The following is a 22,539-nucleotide window of genomic DNA, read 5'->3' on the forward strand; positions in this document are numbered from 1 at the left end:
GGTCCTGTTCTCAGTTCGGTGGTTTGCTGCTAGCATTGACCTCTGTATTGGACACGCTCTGGATGTCCAGACGCCATTTCTGATCCAGATGGCGATGCGAATTCCCGGACGGAGATAGCTAGCCTCCCGGTCCGGTGGACAAAAGTGCTCCAAGCAAACTGAACCCCGCAGTGAAGTTTAGACAGAAGCTGATGGAAGGCATTTACCCTCAGATTACATCTGAGGTGGTCAAGTGAGCTACATTCTCAATTCTAACCTGTGAATTGCTACAAATGAGGGTCTGGACAAGGCAAACTTTTCTCTGGATCAGGAGGGTGTGCTTATGAAAAGGGAGTTTAACTAGACAGGAACTGCACTTGGTTTAATCCTAAGGAATGTGGTGACTGTGTCTTTCACCTAGTATTTGGGATTGAACCTCACAATCTTATTCATTCTGTGAGTGTGAAAGGAAAAGGTGCATAGGACGTGAAAGAGGAAGGGGAAGAGAGGCACTGCTTCAGGGAAAGAAGAATGATTGCCCCAGTCCATCAAACTCCTAGAATTCAGAAGTGAGTCTGGCATTGAATGATACTATGCTGGTTGAAGAAGAGATTTGATTCTACGTGATAGAAAAGATTCATATTTGGTGTTTCTTATGAGCATCAGTGTAGCTACGCTCGTTGAAACCAAAGAGAAAGCTGCAGCTGCAGAAGCACAGGAGGCTTTGGTGATCACCTCCACGTCCACAGAAAACTGAGAGAAAGGGCGGCCTCTGTCTGGGGGAAAGACCAGCAGCTGGAGAGTCAACAACCTAGCAGTTTAGGGTTCACTTTAAGTCAGTCTTGAGGGAGTTGTGAAGCCTTCGTGTACATATTCTATACATAGGTTAACATCTGGCAATATCACACATTTCCTGCCCAAGTTTCCTTTGATCCTTTGTTAAAAATGTAACCCTAACCCTAAACCTGGACCCTAACCGCGAATCCTGAACCTGACTCCTGAGCCCCTGACCCTAACACTGATTTCCACAAAATTAATTTTTATTGGATTTTTAAATTTACATTTCAAATGTTATCCCCTTTCTCAGTTTTCCGTCCATAAACCCCCTATCAATCCCCCTCCCCCTTCTTCTATGAGGATGTTCCCCCACCCATCCACCCACCCCTTCCTGCCTCCATGCCCTGACATAACCCTACACTGGGATCCAGCCTTGGCAGGACCGAGGGCTTCTCCCATTGGTGTCCAACAAGGCCATCCTCTGCTTCATATGCAGCTGGAGCCATGGGTCTGTCCGTGTGTAGTTTTTGGGTAGTGGTTTAGTCTCTGGGAGCTCTGGTTGGTTGGCATTGCTGTTCTTATGGGGTTGCTCCCTTTAGCTCCTTCAATCCTTTCTATAATTCCTCCAACGGGGACCCCGTTCTCAATTCAGTGATTTGGTGCTAGCATTCACCTCTGTATTTGTCAGGATCTGGCTGAGCCTCTCAGGAGAGAACTATATCAGGCTCCTGTCAGCATGCACTTCTTGGCTTCATCGATATTGTCTGGGTTTGGTGGCTGTATTTATATGGGCTGGATCCCCAGGTGGGGCAGGCTCTCAATGGCCATTCCTTTAGTCTCTGCTCCAAACTTTGTCTCCATATCCCCTCCTATAAATATTTTTGTTCCCCTTTCTAAGAAGGACTGAAGCATCCGCATTTTGGTCTTCCTTCTTCTTGAGCTTTATGTGGTCTATGGATTGTATCTTGGGTAATTTGAGTTTTTGGGCTTATCACTTATCAGTGAGTGCATACCATGTGTGTTTTTTTTGTTGTTGTTGTTTTTGTTTGTTTGTTTTGAGATTATGTTACCTCACTCAGGATGATATTTTCTAGTTCCACCCATTTGCCTAAGAATTTCATGAAGTCATTATTTTTGATAGCTGAGTAGAACTCCATTGTGTAGCTGTACCACATTTTCTGTATCCATTCCTCTGTTGAAGGACATCTAGGTTCTTTCCAACTTCTGGCTATGACAATAAGGCTGTTATGAACATAATGAAGCATGTGTCTTTGTTAGATGTTGGAGCATCATTTAGGTGTATGCCCAGGAGTGGTACAGTTGGGTCCTCTGAGGAACCTCCAGACTGATTTCCAGAGTGGTTGTACCAGTCTGCAATTCCACAAACAATGGAGGAGTGTTCCTCTTTCTCCACATCCTCACCAGCATCTGCTGTCACCTGAGTTTTTGATCTTAGCCATTCTCACTGGTGTGAGGTAGAATCTCAGGGTTGTTTTGATTTGCATTTCCCTGATGACTAAGGATGTTGAACATTTCTTTAGGTGCTTTTTGGCCATTCGATATTCCTCAGCTGAGAATTCTTTGTTTAGCTCTGTACCCTATTTTTAATAGGATTCTCTGGAGTCTAACTTCTTGAGTTTTTTGTATATTTTGGATATTAGCCCTTTATCAGATGTAGGATTGGCAAAGATCTTTTTCCAATCAGTTGGTTGCCTTTTTGTCCTAATGACAGTGTCCTTACAGAAGCTTTGCAGTTTTATGAGATCCCATTTGTCGAGTCTTGATCTTAGAGCATAAGCCATTGGTGTTTTGCTCAGGAAAATTTCCCCAGTGCCCATGTGTTCGAGGCTCTTACCCACTTTTTCTTCTATTAGTTTGAGTGTATCTGGTTTTATGTGGAGGTCCTTGATCCACTTGAACTTGAGCTCACAAAATTCGTTTTGATTCATTGTTCAAGGTTACAGTTTATAATTTCACAAAAGTCACTGAAACGAGAGGTTTAAACAGCTGATCACGTTGCATTCGTAGTAATGAAGCATAGACTAAGGAATTACTAAACCAGGGTTGCCTATTCCTAGGTTGGATTCTTTATTATGTACAACTTAGGACACCCTGTCCAGGGAATGGTCATATCCACAATTAAGATGATTTTTAACACATCCATTCATATACTCAAGATAAATCAGGACAGATATGCCCAAAGGTCCATCTTTTGATATATTGTTTGCCTGCCATCAATAGATTCTCTATCTATCACATTAAGGAAGTTTATGGATTATGCATCTTTTTTATAGTGAATAGATTCTGTTTTATAAACACATATTCACTGTGGCTCAAAGCAGGCCTGCATACCCTTGTCAAGGCTGCCCTGAGCAGATCAGTCTCCTCTCTGAGCCACAGGAGTTGATCTGCCCTGTGATTGTTGGTTTGTAGCACGTTTCAGTCCAACTGTGCTTTCTCTGAGTAATTGCTAATTTAAGAAAAAAAACTTTAAGCTTTGCTTGAATATGAAAATCTATTTAAAAATTGGGACTCTGTTACACATATTGAACAATGATAAAGACGAAACTTTTCCAACTCTTTTTGTAAAGAAGACTCACATATTTATATATCTTAGAAAATAGATATATGTTTAAATGTATTCTGGGATTAATTTCTTAAAAGAGCTAATGAAAACCTGACATTTTCTGATTTATTAGTAACTGTATACTCTCTACATGAAACAGTGGCTCTTAGGAGCTTCTCATTTGGACCAGGCTGTCATATAGTTAAGTAGTTGGTGGGACTTTTAGTTAGTGAAAGTCCCACTCAGGGCAAAGTTCAAGGAATCTTTCAGCTAAGTGTAGGTTCATTGTAATGAGACAATATGCCACACTGCTGCCAAGAAAACAAATTTATTTGACCCAGAAAAACACTCAAATTCAGACAATAAAGCTACTTATTGTAAAAACAATATTAAAACAAAGACACTGTAGTGTTTAGGTATTGAAAAATAATAGTCATATAATTTCTGACTTTTGGTCACTTATAAAGAAGAGCAAATAGAACTGTTCATCTGAAGGAAGCATTCACATTGCATTTAAGAGTTGTTTTAATGCAGTCATATTATGGTTTATAAATCTTTAAATTTGGGGGAAAAGGCTTGTAAAACCACAAAGTTCATCATAAAGACCATAAAGAACTTATATTACAACGTATACATATATATATATATATATATATCATGATTAAGAAAAGCAATTGAATAAACTTTAACACAAAAATTGAGAAAAATAACTTAATGAACTTAAACAAAGACAAAACTACACAGGAAGGGAAATGGCTACATTAAAATGTAAGTGATAAGGCTGGCATGGTCGAGTACAAAATGGTTTAGGAGGAACAGACAGATGCACTGTTGCAAGTTCAAAACAAGCCTAGCCAACATAGTCACTATGGCCAACAAGGACTATATAGAAATGCACTATTTAAAAAGCAAAATAACACACAAAAAACCCTAAAAACATAAATCATGTGATAGAATTACTCTAATTTTAAATCAGAAGAAAAATAATTGCGATTGGTGTAATAATCAATGGGTAAATGATTGATGTGTAATGAATTCTAAAAACTAACAAATAAAAAGACAGTTGAATTAATAATAGTGAACCATAAAATAAGTTATTATTAAAGAAGGAATAATAAACATATGGTAAATCTTCAACCTTGCAAGTATTAAGAGATATACAAATGAAGTGACATTGTCAATTTCCATAATGCTAAAATTTTTAGCACTCAATGTTGAGAAAATTCTGCTAACATATTTTTTTGATATACACAAGTAATAGAGCCATAAAATTTAATTGTGAAGACTTAAATTAAAATTTTAACATAATTTTAATTAATTAGAAAAAATTTTGAAGTATCTGATAACATTCAAATTTACATAATGTCTTGCATAAAAATATGGCTTGGATGATATCTCTTCACAATGATTGTATAGACATAGGACATATAAATGTATACATTAATATGTGGATATAAGTGGTTATGATATATATCATAGTACATCATAATAGATATGAAGCATTTCCACCATAGACGTAAGTGTAGAAATAATGAAGGAATTTGCCCATGGCTTAATTGTAGCCTTTAATCTACAATGAACAGAGGAAAAGTATTTCAGGCAGAATTATCAAAATAAATACACAGTCTCCAGACTTTTTCTGAAAATTAATCCATGGATTCTGAGATGGAAAAGAGTACCATGTAAAAGTTTTCTATTGTGTATATCCATTCTTTACTATTCCTTAATAAAAAGAAAACTAAGTTCTGAACACTTTTTAAATGTCTGCAATGCTGCCAAGCTGTCTTAGACATGTAATCTTGGCAGCTGGGGAGACTGAGTCAGGGAGGTTGCCAAGAGTTAGTGCCTGGGCTACATAGTGAAACAATCTTTTTTTTTTTTTTTTTTTTTTTTTATTGTGGGGACACTGTAGCTGTCTTCAGACCAGAAGAGGCATCGGATCCCATTACAGATGGTTGTGAGCCACCATGTGCTGCTGGGAATTGAACTCAGGACCTCTGGAAGAGCAGTCAGTGCTCTTAACTGCTGAGCCATCTCTCCAGCCCTAAATTTTTAAATTAAACTTTATATGTGCTTTTCAATGATCTTTATTTGATTTTATACTCTTTTGCTGCCCATTTCTAGAGATATTTAAGGTATAAGTACAACATTTAAGAAGTACCAGAAACCTTCATACATAAGAGTACTTCGTGTTTGTGAAAAGCTAAATTTGGTCAAGTATTAGTTATACTGAATTGCTAATAATTAAGTCTCTTTTCAAACACAGCTATTTTTAGGGCAAGATGCTTTGTTTTCCTTTTTTATACACCTAAGGAGACTTTGATCAGTTGAAGTTATGTCTTCATCATGTGGCATAAATATATTGTAAATATTTGCACATTAATTTCTAATTAGATGAAACAAGTGTGGACTGTATGAAAATTACAGTAGTATTTTTGAGGTATGAGTCATCAGTGTCACCACAATTTATCTGTTGTTATACAGGGAAGAAAAAATATTTTCTTTTGGTGATGACCTTCACTGAAGAAAAGTCCCTAGTTATGAAATGAATCAATTCTCTAAGAGTTATGTAAAATCAACTAAAGCAATCTTGGCATATGTTCTTCCAAGAAAGAACCCTGATACTCTCTGCATCTGGTTCCTTTGAGTTTGGAACGTTTTACTAGTCGAGTAATATTTAATTATACCAAAAAGACTAACAATGTACTTAGGTGGGAGAAACAGAATTGTCTTTAACTAATTCTGCCCTAAACAAAACAAAACAAAACAAAACAAAACAAAACCATTACATTGCTGGTCTTCCTCTTTCTTTACCTTAGCAAACTCATATTTTAAAATTAGAGATTATTTGGGTTCTTTACAACTTTATAACATAGAGTTTAGGATTTCTTTAAGGTTTTCCTCTAGGCCTCTTTTGAAGAAGACTCACCCCTTGAATATTGCCCTCTGCCCAACGTCAATCTGGGCCATTCTGTTCTCAGTCTTTAAAACTTATTCCTACTTTTGAACCATCAGGATGTTATAAGGGAAGGTAAAATACAAGGAAGTTCATTATGACAGGAAACAAATAACTGATAATAGCAACAGGAAGTCCCTGGAACTGACCAGATTCACTAAGCTCTTCCTTCCCAAGGAGTAATAGAAACAGTAAAGACTGAAGGAAGACTCTCAGACAAGCTGAGCTCCAAGAACCAGCCAAACTGTCTGAAAGAGCTGAGCTTCACGGAAGAGGCTCAGACCAACCGGACCATCAGGAAAGGACATTCTCCAATCTGCCTGTGAGTAGTGCAGAGAGCTCAGGTTTCCACTTTCATGGGCTGTCGGCCATGCTGGGGTGGGCTTTACTGGTACAGCTGTCTGAGTCATTTCTGATCCTGTGAGTAACCCCAACAAAATTAACTGGTTGAGCAACCTGGACTTTAGTATTACTTTTACTTTGGTCTGTCATTGGTTTCCTATATACTCATAGTTATAATATTTTATATTTGTTATTTAGCTAAACAGAATAAAGTTAAATATATTTTAATCTATTTTATCATTACTTCTTACTAAATTTTTCTGTATTTTTCTTTTTTGTGTGTGAACAGTGTACATATTTGATGTGTGTGTGCATGCTGTTCAGTTTTTATTGACATGATGAAACACCATAACTAAAAGAAATTTGGCGAGAAAAGGGTCTAGAATGTCTTGCAACTCCCAGGAAACAATCCACCATTGAGGGAATTCAGGACATGAAGTCAAGGAAAGGCAGAAACATGAACCATGGAGGAAAGCTGCTTAGTGATTTGCTCTCCATTGCATGCCCAACCTGCACAGAACGGGGTCCTCCCAAGTCAGTCATTAACAAAATGCCCCACAGACATATCCACATGACGATTTAATGGAGACAATTTCTTAACTGGGGTTCCTCTTTTCAGGTGACTCTATTTTGTGTGTTGACAGAAACTAACCAGCACATGAGAGCATTTGTATCTGGTACATGCACATTCACATTAATAGAGTAGATAATGAGATATTGTCTTCTATTATTCCCTACTTTATTTTGTTTAGTTTGTTTTGCTTTTTGAGACAGGATCTCTCACTGAACCCAGTGCTTTCCATTGGCCGGGATAGCTGGCCATTGAATTCTAGCTGGCCATAAAATCTTAACAATGCACCTGCTTCTGCCTTCCAGTGCTAGAATTACAACCGTACACTGCCATGCCTAGCCTTTTTTAAAAAAAGATATTTAGGGTAGGAACTCAGGTACGCATGCTTATATAACAAGATGACTAAGCCATCTCCTCACCGCTAGGATTTTTTTCTGAGTACTCTATCTTCTCATCTAAGTAATGGAGAAAATAACTGGTAGCTGAGGGATCATTTACAGACTTAGATAACATTGAGCACATGAAGACAAAGGTGAATTTGTGTGTAAAGTTTTATTTTTTAATAAATATGCATTCTTAGTGAACTTTTAGAATTATCATTGTATTCTCTTTAGTGGATACTTTTTTTAAATGTACTCTTTAATCTTTTTTTACAGTCCAGACTTTATCCCCCTCCTGGTCCACCCTCTGACTGTTCTACATCCCACACCTCCTTCCCTCTGCCCCATGCCTCCAAGAGGATGTCCCCACCCCTGCCCCTACCCCACCAGACCTCCCCACTCCCTGGGACCCCAAGTTTCTTGAGGGTTAGGTGCATCTTGTCTGGTTGAGTCCAGATCCGACAGTCCTCTGCTGTATTTGTGTTGAGGGCCTCATATCAGCTGGTGGATGCTGCCTGGTTGGTGTCTCAGTGTCTGAGAGATCCCAGGGGTCCTCCTATAGGCTCACCCTCCTCAGCTTATTCCAGCTTTCTCCTAATTCTACCATAGGGGTCACCAGCTTCAATCCATTGGTTGGGTGTAAATATCTGCATCGGACTCTTTCCACTGCTTGTTGGGTCTTTCAGAGATCAGTCATGCTAGGCCCCTGTTTGTAAGCACACCATAGCATCAGTAATAGTGTCAGGCCTTGGGGCTTCCCCTGAGCTGGATCCCAATTTGGGCCTCTCACTGGACCTCCTTTCCCTCATGCTCTCCTCCTTTTTTGTTCCTGCAGTTCTTTCAGACAGGAACAATTCTGGGTCAGAGTTTCGACTGGGATCCCTCTACTTGATGCCCTGTCTTTCTCCTGGAGGTGGACTCTACAAGTTCCATCTCCCCCACTGTAGGGCATTTCATCTAAGTCACCTCCCTTTGAGTCCTGAGAGTCTCTCGTCTCTCAGGTCTCTGGTACGTTCTAGAGGGTCCCCCCACTCCTACCTCCTGAGGTTGCCTATTTCATTTCTTTCTGCTGGCCCTCAGGTCTTCCGTCCTGTCCCCCGCCTCCCAATACCTGATCATGCCCCCCTCTCTTCTCTGTCCCCTTTCCCACCCAGGTCCCTCTGTCCCTCTCCCCACACCTATATTTGCTTTCTTCTCCCTCTAAAGTAGGATTGAGGCATCCTCACCTGGGTCCTCCGGCTTGTTAACCTTCTTGAGTTCTGTGTTTTGTATCCTAAAAATTCTCTACTTTTTTTTGACTGATATCCACTTACTAGTGAGTACATAACATGCATATCCTTTTGGGTCTGAGTTACCTCACTCAGAATGATATTTTCTAGCTCCATCCATTTGCTTGCAAAATTCATGGATACTTCTAAAATTCTATTTGATTGCTGTTCTACTTGGAGTCCTGCATGGTACAGATTAAATTAACATGATCCCCGGCAATGAAAACCTTCATATTCTAACACTTTGGCTTCTTTTGATAGGAAGGCGTGAGCTGATAACATATCCACTAAAAGGAAAAAATTGTTCAAGGAAATATTTTACTTAAAAGATAAATACTTAAATAGACAAAAAATAACATGGGTCAAAGAAATATTGTGGTAGATTAGCTGACTCTTGAAGTTTCCTTAACCACACAAAATAATTAGAAAACTGAGTACAATAAATCCAAATTAATTTTAAATACAGAACTAATACTGGAAAGAAGCAAAGGAAATCCCCAGGTAGAAACAGATAAAATATTCAAAATCAGTATAATGAGCGAAACCTGAACTCAGTGACCTATGAAAAAGACAGACTAAGGTAAATTCCCCAAGGCCCAGAGTTTAACTTGTACCAGGGTCGCAGGCTTAAGTCTAAAGTCTGAAGAAAAATTAAATTTAGAAATTAATCCTTTAAAATAAAAGCCAATGTATACCATAGCAACTAGAACATTGTACTCACTAAGCCACTGTCGCTGTGAAGAAGCGGGTCAACTAATGAGTTTCTGCAGGAGAAAATAGAAATGAGAAGCTTACCCCTAAGCTGGAGCTGTTGTATGATTTGCATTAATCTGTCTGTGGAAAATCCCATACGATAAATTCTTAGTTTACTGAAACTCTTAGTAGTGTGAAACAAACCAAACCTGCTTTTCTATCATAGATACCTCTAAAAACCTGAATGTATTAATCTTGTGGAAACAACTCCATAAAGGATGAATTAATAGTAAACTTTTATAATTCCAGAGACAAACAAATACAAAAGAGAGAGAAATGGGATGCAAAATCTAGAAAATAAAAGAAATACAAATGAAAGAAAAATAACAAATTCCTTAAAGATATTTTTAATGTTTAAAAAAGAAAAACCATTAAATAATAAGACATGGTGAAAATGGTCAGTCGTGACTTAAATACTTTATTTTTATTATTTTAGTTGTGGGTTCGCATGTGTATCTGTGTATGGATATGTGAATGGGACAGCAAGTGTCCATGGAGACCAGAGGCATCAGAAATCCTGAAGGTAGAGTTATAAACAGCTGTGAACAACACAATCTGAATGTCGGGAACCAAACCCAGGTCCTCTAGACAGCAAACGTGCTTAACTGCTGAGCCACATCTCCAGCCCCAGTCATAAATGTTTGCAAATCAAAATTGAAGTTATAAAGGTTAAAAATATGATAATTGATACATTTAGATCCAGCTGTATAATTAGTAGAAGACTTGCTACGATTTCATAAACAATAATCAAACACAATATATATGAAGTACTTAGTTTTAAACATTAAATAACAGCTAAGCAGAATTGGGGCCACTGAGAAAAGAGGAGTGAGTTAGCTGATTTCTACACTGGTCTCATCATCTAGTTAATGACAAATTTTGGATTTCAGAAGAGGAAGAAAACTCGAACAGAGCACAGTGGACTCCTGAGTGCAAGATATTGACTCCCTTGTCAGCAAGTCTAGGGTAGCAAGAATTTTCTGGAGCTGTAGTAGTAAAGAGAGCAGTAGACAGAGAAAAGCTCAGAAATCAGCGAAACTTGTGCTAGAGATGATGTACGATTCAGCACAGAACTGTGACCCGTGGGGGAATGTAGCAACATGGTGACACTGAGGATGACAGCCCCGGAGGCCCAGGGCCCGAGTCAAGAAGATAAAGCTAATTTTGTTCATATTTAAATCTTCCCGTTTAGATAATGGACTTCATTCTTTCTTATGCTTTCCATATCCATCCACACAAGGCTGAAGCAAGGTCCAGGTACTTACACGAGCTCTGATCCACGTACATTATTCACTGAAATGCTCTGTGATGGTTCCTCATGCCTTTAGGTTTGGTAGGTTTCTCCAGCTTCTATAACATACTTGAGACATGAAACATTTTTTTTTAAGGGGAATTCCAATATGCATAATTCATGCATGCTGCCATTTCTTCTAAGTTCATCAAAACCCCAGAGTTATCAAAACATCCATCCCTTCCCTGCTGTTTCATCGATCCTCTGGAGTCTGTGGAGTTGAATATCTGATGATTTTGGTTCCTTTGGAACCCACCCTCTGCAGGCATGGATGGATGACTGTACTCATATACTCACAATTCTTAACCACTAAAAACCATTTTGTTCTCTGAAGTAAGTTTCATGTGCCCCACTTTGTCTCTTCCAAGCTCCTTATTTATTTTTTAAAATGAAAAAATCTTTTTACATTTCAAATAGAAGAGCTGAAGTCTTACAGATTGTTTTTGATTTTTTGCAAATGTCAACATGTTCTCAGGGTTTAAAAAGTTAAATGATCTATAGAATAGGAAAATTATCAGAAAGAGGTCATTTATACTTCAAAATAGTATTCAGATAAATAATCATAGTTAAAAAAAGATTAAAATAGAAAAGTGATACTTGATTAGGGAGAAAATTTTACAAATTATAGGAGATAAATAAAACTATTCATAATCATACCACAAAATTAATATTTTTAGCATTTACTTACTAATTGTGTGTGTGTGTGTGTGTGTGTGTGTGTGTGTGTAGGTCAGTTGGTTCAACTGTGTGAGTCCCAGGATCAAACTCAAGTCATCAGAATTGTAGATAAAGTGCTTTACCTGCTGTCCTGTCTCACGAGTCCCTGAAGGTTTTGACATGTATCATTATAATCTTTTCTTATAGACACAGGCTATTCTTTCCAACTTCAAATTAATACAACATGTATGGTATTTGACTTTCAGCATTTCAGAGTTACCTTTTCTTAGATAAGTGAGATAATGATTTTTAGCTTGATTTAAAAGATCTTGAAAAAGCTGGGTGCTCTGTTTACAAGTTCCGAGAATTGTGACCATGACAGATCATGCTCGCCTCTGAGAGGCTCTGTCAGCAGCTGACTGAGGCCAATCGTTGGACTGAAGTCGGGACCCCTATGGTTGAATTAGTGGAAGGATTAAAAAAACTGAAGGGGAGGGCAACCCCATAGGAAGACCAGCAGACTCAACTAACCCAGACCCCAGGGAGCTCCTAGAAACTGAGCCACCAACCATGAAGCCATGTAGGCAGCATACGTAGGCTGGTTGGAGCCCCCAAGCCCTGCACTTACATAGCAGAGGACTGCCTGGTGTGACCTCAGTGGGAGAAGATGTGTCTAATCCTCCAGAGACTTGAGGACCCAGGGAAGGGAGAGGCCTGGAGGTGGGAAGCACCCTCTCGAGGCAAGGGGAGGAGGAATGAAATGAGGAATGGTGGGAAGGGGAACCAGGAAGGTGGGGGCAATGGCTGGAATGTAAATAAATAAAATAATTAAAAACAAAACAAAAAACTAACCAAAGAACCAAACAAAAAAATTGCCAGGTCTCAGCACTTCAAAGATGGAGGATGTCATTACTTTTTAGGAATATGTGAAAAAAGATCTTGACCCCATAAGGTGGTTGCCAGTTGTTGCCTTTAGGTCCCCAAAATGTGATCAATTCAGTAATAATATATAGTCAAAGTATAGAAGAATTTATGAGGCCTGAAAATTCTACTGAAATCTCATAGTTAATTTTATGGCAACCCACAGGATCATAGTATTTCCAATTATTAAAAAACATAATCTTACTCTGCATGCCAAAGATCCTTAAAAATAATTACTAAACGGAAAGGAGTCCAGAGATAGATGCAGAGATGGGGATTATCAGCTCAGTCAAAGGAGATTTTTTTTTTAATGGAGCTAATTCCCGTTGTCTAAAAGAAATCTGTTACTTTTTCTTTTCTTTTTTAATTCCTAAAAGAGTACTTTTAGGAATCACATCATGATGGATGGGAGTCACAGTACTTATGGCATGATATTAAGCTTAAATTTTATTAACAGCAGAACAAAAAGAAATAGTTTACAGAACTGAGCAGAGTTATTTAATAACTCTAGTATAAGAGAAAAAAGCTAGCTTCTGTTTTCATGGTCTAAAGTATGCTCCTCCCCACGGGTTAGTTAGGGTTGTGGTCGAAGCAACTGTCCTCTAAGACAACACTAGTTTGGCCAAGTTTTAAACAAAATTTTTGAATTTTCCACAGTGTTTTTGTGGGAAATGCCTAGAAAATCAAAATTATTGGAGTAGAGATTATTGAGGAAAGTTCTGTATTAATTATTTTTCTGTTGTGATAAATCATCATGACCAAGGCAATTTCTAAAAGAAAGTTTATTTGGGCTTACTGTTCGTCTAAGTTATTGTTCTATTATTGTTAACAGACATCATGCCCAAGGCAACTCTTACAAAGGAAAGCATCTAACTGGGGACTTACTAACAGTATCAGAGGCCTGGTCCATTATCATCGTGACAGAAAACATCTTGGCATGCATCAAACTGGAGCAATAGCTGAGAGCAACATCCCGATATACAGACCACAGGAAGAGAGAAAACTGTGCCTGGCGTGGGCATTGAAACCTCAAAGACCATTCCCGGAGACACACTTCCTCCTCCTACAATGCCATACCTCCCAATTCTTCTAATTCTTTCCAATAGCGTCACTCCCTGATGACTAAACATTCAGCTATATGGGCTATGGAGGTCATTCTTATTCAAGCTGCCACATTCCGTTCCCTGTCCCCCATAGGCTTAGAGCCATATCATAATGCAAAATACATTTAGTCCAACTTCAAAGTCCCCATAGTCTTTCAGTCTCAACCTCATTTAAAATTCCAAAGTTCAAAAGTCTCTTCTGAGACTCATGGCATTCTCTTAGCTCTAAGACCCAGTAAAATCAAAACCTAAAAGTAAATTATATACTTTCAACATATAACGGCACAAAATACATTACCATTCAAAGAGGGAAAAAAGAGCGTAGTGAGGAAATACTGGCCCAGAGCAAGACAGAAAACTGGCAGGGAAAATTCCACCTTCTGCATTTTCTTGTCTCATAAAGGACTCTTCAGATCTTCGACTTCATTCAGATTTGCTGACTGCAACACACTTCTCTCTCGGGCTGGTTCCGCACCTGAACTGCAGCTCTCCTTGGCAGGCATCCCACTACTCTGGCATCTCCAACATCTTAGAGTCTCCAGTGAAATTCTGGTTTCACCTTTTCATCATGGCCTCACTGGGCCTCCATGTAGGTACACTCTGGACACATACCTGGCCTCAGCAGCTTTCCTTAATGGCAGAGAGAGGTTTCATAGCCCCTTTCTTGTAGGCCTGACTCTAAAGTCAGGATCATGTGGCTGAAGCTGCCATGTTCTGCTGCCTGATGATGCTGGAGATTGGCCCCCTCCTTCAATCACATTTGCGCCAGCTTTCTGTTGTTGTTCTGTTTCCATCACTGCTTAAGCTTTTCTCTAATGCCTTTCGCAAGGCGGAAGCTTAGCTGGATGGTGGCCTTTCCCTAGCGTCACCACTTTGTTAATTCCATTTAGTACCAGTCTTTTTTTTTTTAATTTATTTCTAAGGACTGGATGTACTTCTATTACATGTCCTGTTGCTCCTTTTCTCCCCAAACTGTATATTTGTACATCTTTTGGTTTTACTTGTTCCTTTTCATTGTCGATCTGCATAGGAGTAACAGCTAGTAATTAGGTGAGAGTCAATGTTAGGCTGTCTTGAAATCTCCTATGCCAAAGCCATTAATCCCAAACACTTCAATTTAGCCTCAGGCAGATTTGTAGAACAAGGGGGAAAAAGCATCCACATCCCCTTTTTTCTTAGACCCCTTATCCCCCTTTTCTTAGACACCCCTTCCCCCTTTTCCTTAGAAAGCTTTCATAGGAAACTTTTAGAACAGAAATAAAAGCTTAAATCACTTTTCAAAGTGTCCCTTTTTCTTCCTGCAACTTCAACTAGGAGGCTGGAGGTTAGGGCTGCGCAGTTCCTGCAGAGACAGAACAAAGGCTGCTTTGTTTACTCCGCTGCTGTTTTATGATGCGGCGCTAAACAGTTTCTCACCTCAGAGCAACCCAGACAGGCAAGTCAGCTACAGAAGCACAGTGACTTAGACTTAAGATAGGTAAATGTTTTATTATTGAACAGCAACCCTAAATATCTCATAAGAGCAAGTCTTACCCCCACTGAAGCTCTTCCCACTCTGTTGCTTCAAGAAGAACCAACAAGAAAGAAGTACTGAGGCTGCCCCCCCACAAAATAATGTTCAAGAAAATGAATTAACATAGGAAAACAATTTTATAATTACCACCAGGTTGAAGTCCTATTTGAAACTGGTTGCCTTGACTTTACCCACCAATAAAACCCCTTTTGTGACTTTCTTTCTAAAATTTCCTTGCTTTTCCTTCATTTCATTTGGTTTAGTTTAGTGACAAGATCTTGGGAATCATAAGATCTACTGACCCCAGAGGCGCTGCAGGAATGGATAATGTGTCACACATGTCCATAGGTGGTAGACAGGAGAGAGGCTATGTCTACTCTGACCTATGAACATCTGGATGATTAGTAGCTCAACATTCCCTGAAAAAAGGCAAGCCTGAGGCAATCAGTCTGGTGCCAGGCAGGCCCAGATGGGCTCCCAGGACAGGGAGCAAGCCTGAGACCACAATCATTTTGGCACCAGGCAAACTTGGAGGAAGCAGACCATACCTGAAACGACCCCTGCCTGGCACCATAATGCACAAGCAGGGCAAAGCACTCCTGAGATGACCCCAGACATTCGGAGATCCCAGGTGCCACTTAGAAGAGCAAGTAAGTGGTGGAGAAATGGAAAAGAAACAGAAGAATGTCAGCACAATAAAAAGAGGCAGAACTAAAGATTTGAGGGTGTGAGAAATAGCTTGTGAGTAGCTGATGATGCTATCTGGGATCATGGTGGGATCCTGGCCTGTGCTGCCACCAGGGGCCATGTCTGGGTCTGTGGCCCTGTAGGGGTCTCTTACCACCAAAGGCCAGATGTTACTGGTCTGGGCTATGCCCACGGACATATGAATGTGTCAGGGCTGTGCAGAACTGGTCCCACTCCTTACCTGGGAATTGTGGGAGAGCTGACCTTGGAGCTGCATCATTTGGGAGATTGGGCCCTGCACTTTGCCTGAGCAGCTCAGTAGAGTGGATCCTGGTGGCAGGGGATTGGGCAAGCTGGCCTGAGGATGTGAGCCGTGAAAGGTGGCCCTGTCACTTGTCTGCTTGCGGTGACTTGGGCAAGGGAGGATACCGGGCCCCCACGCACACACCCCTTGCACCTATGGCAGGAAGAAGAACTGGCCCAGAGGTCAGCAGAAGAGGAGAGCTGGTCCCGCTTCTCACCTGCTGTAGCACTCAGGGTACCAGACCTGTACCTCACTGAGGCAGCACAGTAGAGTTGACCCTATATGTGGGGGTTGTGGGAGATCTGGCCCTGGAGTCATGAAAGCATAAAAGCTGGCCCTGCACTTCCTCTAAGCAGCACAGTAGAGTTGGCCCTGAATATGGGGGTTACAGATGAGCTGGCCCCAAGGGTGTTAGCACGGGAGAGATGGCCCTACCTCTTGTCTGCTGGGCAGTGGTGCAGACAAAAGAGAAACACCTTATCCCTTGCCGTCTATGGCAGGAAGTAGGACTGGCCCTGGTGTTATCAGAGTGGGGAAACTGGCCATATCTTCCACTAACTGCAGCACTTGGGAGAGCTGGCTCTGCACTTTACCTGGGCAGCAGGGTAAAGCTGGTCCTGGTTGCAGCGTTGCTGATAATGGCTCTGCCGGCACGAGAGTGGGAGAGTCCGTGACTGACCGGTTCAGGTACCTCTCAGGAAGGCAGAAGAGAAGAGTGAGAAAGAGAGGGGCAGAAGTTCCCACACAAGTCAAACGGAAATTAAATGATTTGACCTTTGAACACATGTACTACATTTGAGTAGACTGTAGATAAAGAACAACACTTGCATTTTGATTTTGGAAGTGATATACAAAATTACATCACAGTCAGACGTAGAGTTTCACCAAAAAGGTAGTTTGCTGCTAGTACTTTTTTGAATGTGGAATCTGCACTTCCATCGTTAAAGTTCATACAATACCTATTACAACATTTAAACCTGGCATCGAGTTGTACCTTACCTTTAAAGCAAAATAACAGGGATACATTTACATGTTTGGTCTCTGAATCTATTTTCATTGGCTTTATTTACATGTCTTCAACTGGTAGCAATGATAAAACCTCATATTTAGATTGCATACTTCCTCTCAGTTGCATTCAAATTTCACTTAACGATTTAACGATTTCCTAACACCGTGCTTCACAATCTTTTCTGATCACCAGAATCTCCTGGAAACTTTGTATCATGTCTCTGGCCACAGCTCACCTGATTCAGTAGCTTTTAGGTAGGACATGGGAATCGTGGTATTAAACTGAAAAGAATCTCCTCAAGAAAGTACAGAAATCAGTCAAAAATGACAACTACTGATCCAAGAAGCAGGGAATTACTTCTCAGGTGATCTGTCTCTGTCTTCTCAGTTTTTCAACACCAACTCCTGTAGGAGGACACTTCAAAGGGGTTTGCTTGAAAGCTGAAAAAAGTGACCACAGGACAAGCATAAATAATCAAAGCCTAAATTTTATATCTTATGGAACTACTTTATGAATTTTGAGTACTTTAGCTATTAACTCTTTAAAAACATATACTTGTGATTTATAAAAATAATATCCAACAACAATTTTATTATAACATTATAATTTCATACTATACTACTTTAAAACATAGTTGTGATATTAATTTCAATATTTTTATTTCCTTATATTCTCTTCATATCTGAATTTTAAAAAGTGAAAAATATAATTTATCAAGATACTTTAAAAACCTAGGTTGAATATGAAAACTATAAATATTGCAAAAAGAATCTAAGAATATTACAAATTTGAGTGATTGATGACATTTATATTTCTACAGGATTTCACTGCAGTATCTATTTCTTTAAATCCATGGCCTGGGACAAAGCCCGCTTGTAAAGCCCTTGACAGCTCGCATGAAACTCTAGGTTAGACCTGAGGCAACATCCACAAAGATCTAGTCTGTGATTATAATTATGGGATTAGTGTAATAATGTTAGCTTCTTTTTCTTTTTTCTCTTTAAATTAATTTTACATCCTGACTGCAGTTTCCTCTCCCTTCTCTCCTCACAGTCTGCCCCCACTCCTCCTCCCTTTCGCTTCGGTCTTGGGTTTTGTACGTAGGCACATCTATTGAGGCTGGATGAGGCAGCCCAGTGAGGGAAGAGTCCCAAAGGCAGCAGAGTCAGAGGCAGCCCCTGTTCTCTGTTAGGAGCCCCACATGAAAACCAAGCTACACAGCTGTTAAATGTGTGCAGAGGGCCTAGGTCAGGCCCATGCGTGCTCTTTGATTAGTGGGCCTGAGTTAGTTGATTCTATAGATTTTTCTGTGGTGTCCTAGACCCCTCCGGTTCCTTCAAGCCTTCTTTCCCCCTCTTCCTCAAGGTTCTCTGAGCTCTGTCTAATGTTTGGCTGCATCTGCATCCATCAGTTGATGAATGAAGCCTCTCTGATGGCCACTGGTTAGCCATTCTCTCAATTTCTGCTCCCTCTCTACCCCTGAACATCTTGGAGGTAGGACAAGTAAGTTGAAGATTTTGTGCCTTATTTTTCACAAAACCCAGAGAATTAAAACTTTCAATTTTTAAGAGCAAATTTTGAATTTGCTCTTGTCACATTTGCTCACCTAGGAAAGCACCAGAAAAAGAAGAATTGAAAAGCAAGTGCAGTGGACCTTGTCTCCTATTTCCTATGGGAACTCTTATGAGAATTTAAGAAGAAGCCCATGGGAGAAGGAAGGAAGTGAATTTAATTATGTAAGTCATGTCAACCAGAGAATGCTCTATTAAAATAGTACTAAGACTTAATAACTGCTGGTGGAGTAAAATTAAACTCTTTTAAAGTCCACACATTTAGAAATATAATCTAACTAAATATTTTACTTTGAAATATAACTATGACTTAGGAGTTTGTGCCTGTGTTAAACTGATTTTTTATTTTTTGAGCTGAGGACGGAACCCAGGGCCTTGCGCTTGCTAGGCAAACCCTCTACCACTGAGCTAAATCCCCAACCCTGGTTAAACTGAATTTATTGAATTATTTGTTGTTTTCTTTGGTTGGCTTCATTTAGGTTTTTTCTTTGTTTGTTTGCTTATTTTTGCTTGTTTATATTTTTGAGACAAGGTCTCACTACACAGTATAGGCTGGCGTCAAACACAACCACCCTGTCTCAACTTCCCTAGTTTTGAGATCCCAGTTGAGTACCACTATAGCTGGCTTCACTTTAACTCTTACAAATAATTATTCTTAGCAATTGATAGTCCAGAGATAGAAACAACTTTGTCTTCTCAGAGACTTAGAGGAAATCCTTTGTGGCAGTTATAAAGAATTTGTGGTGGATATTAAGTCAGGACAAATAACCAATAACCAGGAAAACTTTTAGGGCAAAGCTAGCTTGAATAAATATATAAATATAATTACAAATATGGATAATTTGTTAAACTTTTAACTTTCAAATGTTAAATGCCTAAATTCAGTATGCTACATAAAATGGCTTACAAGAAGTACATGTTGAACAAACAATAACGTTACAATGTTGATATCTCTACTTGTCAGTAATGCCATAGAATTGTCCCATTTGCTTCTCTTAGCTTAGGACACATCCACATAAGCACATTGTTCTGGAAAACTGAGATGATAATTACAGCTTTCTCCTTGTTGATGACATTACACAATATTTAGATCATCTTTGTCTACTACTTTTAGAAGGAGCAGGAGCAGAATTATTTGTACTTCAATAATTTTATCCATGGTATAATTAATTTAAGACATTAAACAGTTGATTATGGACTGGGACAGTATGGCTTGTGTGGGCAAAAGTTTACTTCAGAGTCCTGAGCACACAAGAGGACCTATTTTGACTCCAGCACTGATAAGGAAGGGAAAAGGAGAGAAAGAGAGGGAGTGGGAAGAGGAGCACTAGAGAGTGGAATAGCCAGATACAAATTGTTAGAAGGGGTGGCAGCAAAACTAGGCAGGGCTTTAATTAGGTAGGAGGAAGGGAAGTCAATACAAAGGGGGTGGGGCAGTTAAGGTAAACCTAACACTAAGGGGGAGGGAGAAGAAGGAAAGGAAAGAAAAATTAGTAAAGAGAAAGATAAAGCAGATCAAAATTTGTCATTAAGCCAAGACAAGTAAAGAACAAATGACTTAAGGAATTTTGAGACCAGCAAGAACTAGTTAATCTTTTTTGTGGATAAATGGAAAAATATAATGCCTTGCATAAGGTCCCCAGGAAGGCATAGAGATTTGTTTAGCATAGGCACATGCTGTTTGGGCCATGTTTGCAAACCATACAAATAGGGAGGTAGAGAAAAGAGGACCTATGGCTTATGTGCCAGTCAGCCTAGCCAAACCAGTGTGAGCCATGCTAGTGTGAGCCCTTGTCACAAAACCAAACAAAACTAGATGGGTAAGCCCCGAGGTCATTGTGTGACCTCCATATACACTCATGCACAGATGCATATGTAACTACATATATGATCACATATAAACATATGTATATATTTGTATACACATAAAATCATGCTGTTTGACAAATTCACTAAGGTTATAGTTTTAGTATATCTATTAGTTTGCCATTATACAATTTGTAAAATATCTCAAATGTATATAAGGACATCTAATCTGTAAAAGAATTTGAGAGTATTTAGAAAATGGAAGAAAATTAGGCAGTGTGGTACATGGCTATAATCCTAGCACTTGTGAGTCTGAGGTAAATGTATTGCAAATACTGAGCCCATATCTGAAAAGAGAAAGAAGGTTGGACCTAGCCCCTCACACATATATAGCAGATGTGCAGCTTGGTCTTCATGTGGATCCCCTGGACAACTGGAGTGGGGTCTTAACCTCCCCAAATTAAGCTGTCTTTTGGCCTCAGTGGAAGAGAATGTACCTAATCCTGCAGTGACTTGAGGTGCCAGGGTGGCTTGGTACCCGGGGGCACCTCCCCCTTCTCAGAGGAGAAGTGGAGGGGGTTGGGAGGAGAGGGGGTACTGCAATCAGAATGTAAAGTGAATAAATTAATGGAAGAAATAAGAAAGAAACAAGTTAAAACAAATGTTACTCTGTTTATTATTTCCTTATTCAAGTAACTTAGCTAACACCCTGAATGTTTGCCAGTTGCTAAGAAAATCCCAGGATAAGTATAATACTTCTTAACCATCCCACAGAAAGCACCAATGTTTCTTGATCTTATATAGGGATTTTCCAAAGAGGAGAAAGAAGCCTTTTATCCAATGATCCTTATGGGAATTCACTAAAAATCATTAGAAAGTTTCTGATTATTAAAAACTTCACAAAGTGCAAATATCCTTTAGTAAGCATGAGTATAAGCCAGGAACGCTCAAGCATTGCAATTGTTCTATTACCAACCTCTGGATTCCACTGCCTCTGTGCATCTTTTCACACGTGACTTTGAAGAATAATTTATTTCTAATCCAGAGCAAGAATTGCTGAGTTGAAAAAACAGAAGTAAGGACAGAATTTTTTTTGTTTTTTTTTTGTTTTGTTTTTTGTTTTACAGATGAGGTTGTTGGCCCATTTTCTGTTTTGAAAGCGCCAAAGACTTAAAATTAACAAACGACAAGTCCATAGATAGTTAAGGACTGCAGAATCAGAATCACCTTTTACAAATGATAAAACAAGTTCAGGGTTACATGATCTGACCAAACGCTCTCCTCAGATACTAATCGTGTAATAGGGTTTGCACTGGCACCTGGGGCTCCATTCTTAGACACCATATTAGTTCTTTTGTGTAACTGTGACCAAAACACATAATTTACAGAAATTACACAAGTCAGGAAAGATTCATTCTGGTTCATGGTTTCAGAATTTTTCAACCCATCTTAGCAGGGAATGTTCGCTGGAGCATCTTAGTTCATGGAAATGGATGCAGTGTATGAAGAAGTAGACTGTGTTTGAACCGGAGGCCTCACAAATAATTTTTAAAGCCCATTCTTACTTTACTCCAGCTAAACCTCTCTTTGAAAAGATTCTATGGCTTCCAGCTAGAGAATAACGACATGAGCCTGTTGGGAATATTTCAGATTCAAACAATATCAGGAGCAGAGAAAAGTCTAAGATCATCAGCTTCAGACACCACTCTCAGGATGAGCAGCCCTACTTCGATGAAGGTGAGTGGTGGTAATGGGAGACGTAGCTAGCAGTCAGCACAGACTCCTGACAAGATGTGACAGGGCGATGGCAAGCTCTTCATGCATAGGATGGCGCTGATGTAGATTAACGACTGGTAATTTTAGGACTAAAGAAAAGAGCTGAAGGTAAAGCATGGCTATTAGGATGGACATACAGACGACATGGCTGGTCAGTATTTACTGAGTGATATCACCATTACAAGTAAACTGAGAAGATAGAGCCAGAAAGCCAACGCCCACAAAATGACAATGCTGCAAAGAGTAAAACTGAAACGCATGTGCTGTTCAGGTGAACCTAAGTAGAGAGCACTGGTGAAACCACATTAC

At 39.5% G+C, this 22,539-nt stretch overlaps 1 pseudogene; it reads left to right on the forward strand.

The window, feature by feature from the left end:
* Positions 1-15,373: 15,373 nt before the first annotated feature.
* LOC116911846 lies at positions 15,374-15,494 on the forward strand (annotated as a pseudogene).
* The last annotated feature ends 7,045 nt before the right edge of the window (positions 15,495-22,539 follow it).

Source organism: Rattus rattus, chromosome 10 (assembly GCF_011064425.1).
Source record: "Rattus rattus isolate New Zealand chromosome 10, Rrattus_CSIRO_v1, whole genome shotgun sequence".
NCBI lineage: Eukaryota > Metazoa > Chordata > Mammalia > Rodentia > Muridae > Rattus > Rattus rattus.